The 9,487-nt window shown below is 37.8% G+C and overlaps 1 protein-coding gene across 1 annotated transcript in view; it reads left to right on the forward strand.

The window, feature by feature from the left end:
• Positions 1-4,340: 4,340 nt before the first annotated feature.
• The window catches only part of LOC135205607 (beta-hexosaminidase subunit alpha-like), an 85,994-nt gene continuing 80,847 nt past the window's right edge, over positions 4,341-9,487 (forward strand). The window contains exon 1 of the mRNA XM_064236392.1: positions 4,341-4,754. The gene's annotated coding sequence lies outside the window, so the exon portion shown is untranslated. The remainder of the gene's footprint in view (positions 4,755-9,487) is intronic.

Raw genomic sequence — 9,487 nt, forward strand, 5'->3', positions numbered from 1 at the left:
AATCAAACTGACATTGGAAGGCCTTTATGAATCTTCACTTTATGAATCTTTCCAATTCGTTTTTTGTGCAACCACATCTGCAACATGAAATGATGATATTGGAAACGTTAACGAAATACTTCCCTGACCGCTGTGTGTGAGTGTGTGTGTGTGTGTGTGTGTGTAAAGTTAAGATTTGTCCCTACAGTTTGGAAAAACGAATAATGATTTTGATTATTTAAACAGACGATTTCCCTGGCCAGCCACAAAATGGAGTCATTCATGACAGCAGTCTTGACTATTTATATTGCCCAAATTTTCTTTTGGAATGCATTTTTACGGCCAATATCTTGCCCAGTAAACCCACAGAAGAGAATGCTCGTGAGCAAGAGAGAGAGAGAGAGAGAGAGAGAGAGAGAGAGAGAGAGAGAGAGAGAGAGAGAGAGAGAGAGAGAGAGAGAGAGAGGAAGCACACAACAGAAAATGAAGTGAAAAGAGTATATTAATAGGTGTGATGGGCAGGTGAAAATAATGAATCGAAGGAAACTAACCAGCAAATATACTTGAGATGAATCGGAAGAATCATGGCAAAGTAGGAAGGGGCTGGAAAGAAGCAGTCAAGAAATGGAGTGGACACTCCATTTCTTGACTGCTTCTTTCCAGCCCCTTCCTACTTTGCCATGATTCTTCCGATTCATCTCAAGTATATTTGCTGGTTAGTTTCCTTCGATTCATTATTTTCACCTGCCCATCACACCTATTAATATACTCTTTTCACTTCATTTTCTGTTGTGTGCTTCCTCTCTCTCTCTCTCTCTCTCTCTCTCTCTCTCTCTCTCGCTCTCTCTCTCTCTCTCTCTCTCTTGCTCACGAGCATTCTCTTCTGTGGGTTTACTGGGCAAGATATTGGCCGTAAAAATGCATTCCAAAAGAAAATTTGGGCAATATAAATAGTCAAGACTGCTGTCATGAATGACTCCATTTTGTGGCTGGCCAGGGAAATCGTCTGTTTAAATAATCAAAATCATTATTCGTTTTTCCAAACTGTAGGGACAAATCTTAACTTTACACACACACACACACACACACTCACACACAGCGGTCAGGGAAGTATTTCGTTAACGTTTCCAATATCATCATTGGTTTTAATTTGCTAATTTCATAGATAAAGGGCTGAGGTAACACTTCGTATTTCTTCTTTTTTAAGGCAATTTTCCCAAATGCCAAATTTTCCGAGATGTATATTGAAAATGACGTAAGTGAATGTAAATAAAAGACTAACATACATTTCATATGGGTCAGGTTGAAGTGTTTAGGTGACATTCTTTGATTGTTTACTTCGTCTTTAAGAGAGACAGGTCATAACCCGTATTTTTAATTTATTTATGTGTCATTAACAATGTAAAAATAAAAAAAAACGATTATGATCCTTAATAGTTATGAGAAGTGTTTTACTAGCATTTCAGTGTAATCGTTTCCTTTTTAAAATGACAAGTCCATATCGCCATTTCTTCTTCACAATTTAATAAATATATTCGTTAAACGAGTTGCAAATGCTACATCTTTGAAGCAGTAGTTAGATATGTATCAGTGTATGTTCCATTTGAAAAGATATAGAAAACGTCGTGAATTTCTCATTAGCAGGTAGAATGACCACTTTGCCGTTTCGTGCGTCGGTATGAGAGAGAGAAGAGAAGAGGAGAGAGAGAGACGAGGGGAGGGGACGAGGAGGGAGAGTATGGAGAGAGAAGGAGGAAGAGGAGGAGAGGAAGAGAGAGAGAGAGAGGGAGAGAAAGTATTTGAGGAATGAGCTTACAAACTACTTTGTTGTTGTTGTTTAACTTCTTTTCTTGTTACTGTTCTTGTTGGGGGAATAGGAATGGTTCATGGAAGACCCTAAAAACGTCTGAAAAAGGTGTTCCGCGTTGAGTTAAAGATACAGGAATTTTATATAGGATATTTATGATTTATTTATTTGAATGAAAATGTTGAATATGAATAATGTGCATTTTAAACAATACAGAAACATTTTTCTGATAAAATATAGCATATTTATTTTAATTTTCGTTGGTAAAACAACGCTCTATTTGACCATAGATTTTAGCAAGTTTTAATTCATGTTAAAAGTTAGGAATACAATTTTTGCAAATTATGCGTGAGGGGAAAATCTTCCGTGCATCTCGAGTAAGCTGGAGGTCGGATAACGCCTTGTTAGTTTTCTGTTAAAGGAAAATAATTAGATGGCTATTTGTCTCATATCTTAAAAAACTACTTAGGCTAGAGGGCTGCAAATTGTTATGTTGATCATCCTCCCTCCAAACATCAAACATTCCAAATTGCAACACTCTAGCCTCAGTAGTATTTATCTTATTTATGGTTAAAGTTAGCAATGATCGTGCTCCTGGCACTGCTATAGGTGCGAACAACATAGGCCATCACTGGGATGTGGCTGAAAGTTTCATGGACCATCGCTAAGAGTTGCATGGGCCGTGGCTGAAAGTTTCGTGGGCTGTGGCTGAGAATTTCATACCGCATTGTATGCTGTTCAGAAACTTTGATGCATTTTTTATTTGTTTCATGTTATGATGGTGGAGATATTTTTATAGATTACTGGTCACTTCCTTTCATCTTTCTGCCTTCACACTCAAGGTGTAACCAACAACAGTCGACTAACAATTAGGTACATAATTAACAGCTTAGGTCAACAGAGACATTAAAGTTTTAGGAAACGATCATTTCCAGCCAAGGTCGAAAGTTGAGCCCTAGTACCAAGGTCCGAAGCCAGATTGTGGGTACATCGGGAGTGAGCCCTATGCGCTGCTGTTGGCTTGCCAAGGGTGGTAGGTAGGTAGGGCATCTGATGGCGCATTAGTCGAGAATTTCCTATTAATTAAGAAGAACCAACATTTTTCGAAATTTCATGAGGGCCCTGACATTATTGCTTCAGCACAACAAAAAACAAGGACAGGAACGGAGACAAAGGTGGCATGACCGACATTTTGTATATATTGCTGACTTGTATCTCAGTGGTGGTTAATTGCGCAATTTCCTTCAATTCTGGCGTCTAATACTAATCGTCTTCAGTTAAGAGGTTGGTCAGTCCTATCTTCAGATCTTGGTAATATTAGGTTGGACGTTCTGTTAATCTCCAAGTTGTATAAGGTAATAAGGTAAAACTCCAGTCGAGGTAAAAGAACTAGTTTATGCGGAAAGTTAATTTCCTTTCCTTATTTAAAATAGAAGAAAAAGGGGGTATTTACATCTGACCTTTGTAATCCGGGGTGAGCGGAAGACCGAAAGGTAAGCTACAGAGAGAGAGAGAGAGAGGAAAAGATGGATTCCAATATCCGAATGAACAAGATAATCGTCTGTCTCGAGAGGAAGATCATAGCTATTTCTCATTTTGATGTAACATAAGAGAGGTCAGCGGGTCACGGAAAGTCAGTCACATTTTACCCTTCATGACATTCCACTTATTTCAAGGCTACATATTCGGAACATAACCACCCGCTGAAGTAACGCAGAAGCGTTAGAAGTCCTCTTACCCAAACAGTTAACAGACACATTTCCCTATCTTTAGTAAACATCGATGAATGGTTTCAGTAATTTAATATAAACTATATACAAAATGGGGAGGCGAGCAGGACTAGCAACCTAGTGTCCCCGTCTAGTCCAGGCCCGAACTCAACAACGAGAGGCGGACCTTCAGCGGCACGGAAGCAATGGTATTTTCTAGGGGGGAAAAAAACGATTAACAAATAGTGTTTCTCATTCCAATGTGGTCTCTGCCTCGGGTCTCTTAGTGACCCATTACCACTTATATCAGACCTCTGAGTTCTAAGGCAACATTAGATACTGAAAAACCTTTAAGAAAGCATTATCAAGCGTGAGTCGTCACTTGGCAGGGACTTACACGGATCAATCAGGACTGATCTACGGAGGAAAAGTGATCCGGTATCTGTTACCTGTGATAGGGTTTTGCGGAATGGGGGGAATCTGTTAGAAGGGCAGTTAGAGTCTTCTCCCACTTCACTATCCCCCTTCCGTCCTGCAACCCTCGATCTACTCTCTCAGGACCCTCACCCACAGAGAGAGAGAGAGACTCCTATGACCGACCTGAGCGAAATTTCAACTTTCATTTTTACATGTAGTACCTCGTACCGATCTATTGAAGTCTAAGTAGCAATGGTCTGCACGTTTATCATAGGATAAATCGGTGTACTGTACCTCTAGACCCATAGGTTTGCACTAACCCTTAAGAAAAAACGATTAACCTTGATTGGGGCATTCTAATGCTCTTGCAATTTATTCGGTGGAAGCGCCAATCCTGCCTGATTCGTTAATAAAAAGTGGGACGGGTAGCGGCCAGCCAGCATTAGCAGCGAGGCGACGCCAGTGTTCGCAACTGACTTGTGTCGACCGGAGGTGTACGGCGCTGCTCTTGCCATTCCCTGACACTGAGGCGCCCGTTGTGTGAGTGTGTGCGCGCGTGCATGTTACCGAGTTTTTCCTTGTGAAACCTCCCCGTCGAAGTCATTCCCCTAAATACCTTTTCACACACACGATCTCGTTTTTACTCCGTTATTCCTGCTCAACAAGTGCCATTTTCTTTGACGAGAAGTCGTAGGCCGTGTCCCTCTGTGGAACTTTGAAAAGTAAACTTTTCTCAACGAAAGAAGAAAGAAAACCGCCCTCAGAAGTTCCCTGACACTAACAAGTCGAGGGAGGAGACATACAGGGAATTTCTGCCACCATCAGCGCTGGAGAAACAATAGGCAAGTTGTGATCCACAAAGCAGTTCTGGAAAGTAAGGCTGAATGAAAGACTCAAGGAAGTGTGTTGTGAAATTGTACATTATCTACACTTATTCACACACATTATATATATATATATATATATAATATATATATATATATATATATATATATATATATGTGTGTATGTGTGTGTGGTGTGTGTGTGTGTGTGTGTGTGTGTGTGTGCATATGAGGAATTGTATTTTTCAACAGATATACATAATGATGTAATAAAACCATTATTTGTTAAGAGGAAAACATAAAATAAGGCTTTTGCACACCTGTTATCATGAGATAAATGAAATGTCACTGCCTAGGTGTTGCGAAGACAACCTGTTACGGAGTGGTTGTGCACGGGGAGCAGTTTTTTTTTTTTTTTTTCCAGAGGCCAGTGGAACGGGCAACTAAGCGCTCTTATCGAGCACATGCACAAGGCAAACGAATAATTCTGAATGAAAAAATAAAGAGCATTTTTTACCTTGGAACCGTAACGGTTGATTTCAGAAGCGGTTTAGTCAATAAGTGAAAAGCTTTTTAGTTTAATTAATTCCAGAAATGTTTGAGGAATTATATAATTTGTATATTTGTGTGTGTGTTTGTGTATGAAAGACTGCGTGTAAATCATGACCGGCTTCGTCTTTATTTCCAAGCTATTATCGATAATGACTTAGAAATAAAGCCGAAACTGGTTTGGTATTTATTATCTATAAATTTCGTAGTGGTAATGGGAGATATAAATCACGCGTCATGCTTTAGAAGTTAAATGATTGAGGTTGGGCCAAGTCTCTTTGATCCGTATGCACCTTTATATTGATTGCTGAATCTCTCTCTCTCTCTCTCTCTCTCTCTCTCTCATACACACACACACGCATATATATGTGTGTGTAGCTGAAAAAGTTCCTGAACTTTGGTTCAAAGGGCGAGTTTTCTGTTTTTCACGTCAACTTGAACAACAGCAGCCAGTTTTTTCTCTCTTATGACGGTCTTGTTTTCCAAACATCAAACTGCCGTGTATTAAAAATCAATAATACAGTGGAACATTCTTAATTAAAACAGGGATGATCCTTCATGATTTTATAGAGACGCCAGTTAGTTTATTAGTTTTATTACCAAGAAACTGCAATTGTTTGTTTTGATTGATGTATACATACATATAGTATATACATATACATACATATATATATATATATATATATATATATAATATATAGTATATATATAAGTAAATTGTCATCGTCATCAGTCATTATGGGGACTGGTTGTTATTTTTCTTTACTCCTGTGGATATTATTATTGCTATTATTATTTCAGTGAAGTGGTAAAGTTGTTCTTTCTGTATGTGTCTGGAAATGAAAGTAAACCTTTGTTTATTGTTAATATGGTAATCATATTAAAGGAAATAATTTATTATTATTATTATCATTATTCGGCTGCTTTAGTATTCCTTAAAAGGTATATTGCGGGGTGGAGGGTGAGAAGGTTAGGTCTAGTTTTTAAGCGGTCGATGAAATCCAACACCACTGTTAGTGCAGCCCTTTCTACAATTGACGAGAAGTTTAAATATCTTGGACCGTTTCAACTTATTTCATAGTTACCAAAGAAGTTATGTATCTGGCTGATAATCGAATGTTGTCAATCGCAGGTAGGGGTCAAAAGAGTGAGGAAAATAACAAACCTGAGAGATCCGGTTCACTATTAAATCTTCATTTGAAATGTGAGGGCTTCTGCTCGATAGTTCACTATTCACGGAAGTAATACTATTTATCAGATATCCAACTTCTCTCCTCTCTCTCTCTCATCTCTCTCTCTCTCGTCGTCCTCTCTCCCCTCGCTCTCTCTCTTCTCTCTCTCTCTCTCTCTATTATGTGAAAGTTCTTTTGTTCTTATCTTTCTCTTACCGTTATGAAGGTTAAATAAATGTGTACAGGTGGGCATAATAGTTTTTCCCATTTTTATAAGATTAATTTTGTCCAGTGAATTCGTAACTGAATTCATTTATACGATTGATTTAATTCCGTATCGTGTGACTGAAGTTATTGCATTGAGACCTCATTTTTATATCAAGGAAAAATGATCAACAAAGCTATTGTGACATCACCTGAAGAAGCAAGTAAAGCCATCCGTATAGTTTAGAGTTAGGAGAAGTAAATTATTATTTATTTCCTTTTTTAGCTACTTATAATTTTTTTTTTATTTAGACTGAAGGATTTCACTATGAGAGATCCAAAATCGGGATTGGGCAGAGGGTACGGGGAGGGGGGAGGGGTTTGTGTAAGGGTTCAACTTATGCCTATTTTCTGAACACTTGCAGAGCCTCTGTTGACCTATGCCGCTTACACGTACCTGGTAATTAGTAGACTGTGGTAATTTACGTCAAAGATAAAGAACATGTTCCTGAAAAATCCTGAAAATGTTTTTAAAAACCATGACAAAATAATTATTTATATTGTGTATATATATATATATATATATATATATATATATATATATATATACATATATATATATATATATATAATAAGAGGAGCCCATAAAAATGCCAAAAGATAGAAAGTAAGTAGTATATTTCAGAGAACGCTGTCTCTCTCTCTTCAGGTAGGTAATGAATGAGAAAAGTTACAGAAAAGGTGGTATTTATACGAAGAGATCCATCCACAGGTAGCCGTTTCACTAGGTCACCCCTGCTGATAATTTCTCTTTAATTTTCTTTAGCGTTGGTTAAAGGAAGATTTTACCTATGATATCTGAATCCCAGGCACCCAGTGAGATGTTCAATACTTGCCTTTGTTTAATCAGTGCTGACTATCATCTGGCTTTTGTGCCTAATTTGTATTGGAATTTGTCACATATAATTTATAGCAGCAAATGTCGGTACAAGCTCCTCAGTGGCGTGGTCGGTATGATGTTGACGTGCCCCTAGTTGGCCGCGAGTTCCATTCTCGGGCATTCTATTGAGGTGTGAGAGATGTGTATTTCTGGTAATAGAAGTTCACTCTCGACGTGGTTCGGAAGTAACGTAAAGCCGTTGGTCCCGTTTCTGAATAACCACTAGTTCCATGCAACATAAAAACACCATACAAACAACCAAAATGTCGATAAAAAAAGCCAGATGATAGAGTCGGCGTTGATTAAAAAAAGACAGGTAATGAACATCTCAAAGGGTGCCTGGGATTCAGATATCATAGGTAAAATCTTCCTTCAACCAACGCTTAAGAAAATTAAAGAGAAATTATCAGTGGGGGTGACCTAGTGGGTGGATCTCTTGGTATGAATATTACCTTTCCTGTAACCTTTCTCATTCATTACCTGCCTGAAGAGAGAGACAGCAATCTCTGAAATATACTACTTACTTTCTATATTTTGGCATTTCTATGGGCTCCTTTTATTATATGAAATTCTGCAGTAACAAAACAACTTTTACCAGTCGTATATATATACATATATATATTATATATATATATATATATATATATATATATATATATATATATAGCTTGTGTATGCATCTGCCAGACCTTACCATTATTTTTGGCATAAACGTAAACTAGATTTGCCCTTTTTGTTGTATAAAATGTACTAAAACGATGAACATCCCAATGCACTCTTCTTGATCTGGCCTAGCACTTTTTGCTACTGTAAACTATATATATATATATATATATATTATATATATATATATATATATATATATATATGTGTGTGTGTGTGTGTGTGTGTGTGTGCGTGTGTATGTATACATAGATATGCGGTTATTCATATGGTCATGTGATTTTTACTAGGTTTTGGTAGATGTTATTTTTGTGATATGAAAATTATTCCCTTGTGCTTTTTGCTCCCACCTGTTAATTTGCCAATTCAGCTTCTTTTGATTTTGGAAAAAAACTATAATTATCTTACTATTTTTACTCATTATAATTATTATTTGATTTATTTTAGTAATATATAGTTACAATTGCTTCGCATCACTTTTATTAGTATTAAAGTGTTATTCAGCTGTATTAAAAACTAAAGGACGTGCCACAAGTATCTTCAGAATTTCCTCAGTTCTTACCTCAGTTTCGAGTCTCCAGAACAGACTCCGACAACCACCTGAACGGCGCCAAGTGAAAAGCCACCTGGGGCGGTGTTCCATACGACTCAGGAACCATCACTCGGATACACTTTCCCTTTTCAGCTTACCATGTTTCAGTTTGCTGCTGATTAAGCTTTTATAAGTTTATTTTTTATCTTGGGACTTTGCTTCTCTTATGCATGTACGTATATGGTCGTCAGTCAAGTTTATATTGCCAACGCTTAGTTATTGATTTCTGGCATAGACGTGAGTTCATTATGTTTGTTGCATAAAATATACTACGGTGACAAACACCCGTTGCACACTTCTTTGCCTGACCTAGCTGTTTTTGCTAGTAACACTACGTAGGCTGGCTGCTGCTGCTGCTGCAACCCCTGTGTCGATATCGAGTATCAGGTTTAACACTTAATTTGTTTGTCAGGAGTTTTATCTTGGCTCCCAGTCAAATGTGGAATCGTTCGCAAGTATTGTTGTGGTGCCTTCTGGTTTCCAAATGTTTAAGCAAGGGACAAGTAAGTCACTGCTTTCTGCTCACGTCTCCTTAATTCAAAAGTACCGGTTTCACTTCCTTATCATTCATATTTCATTGTCTGTCACCTCTCTCTCTCTCTCTCTGCAAGCTGATTTCCCTTTGGAGCCC

This window comes from Macrobrachium nipponense, chromosome 24 (genome assembly GCF_015104395.2).
Source record: "Macrobrachium nipponense isolate FS-2020 chromosome 24, ASM1510439v2, whole genome shotgun sequence".
Classification (NCBI taxonomy): Eukaryota; Metazoa; Arthropoda; class Malacostraca; order Decapoda; family Palaemonidae; genus Macrobrachium; species Macrobrachium nipponense.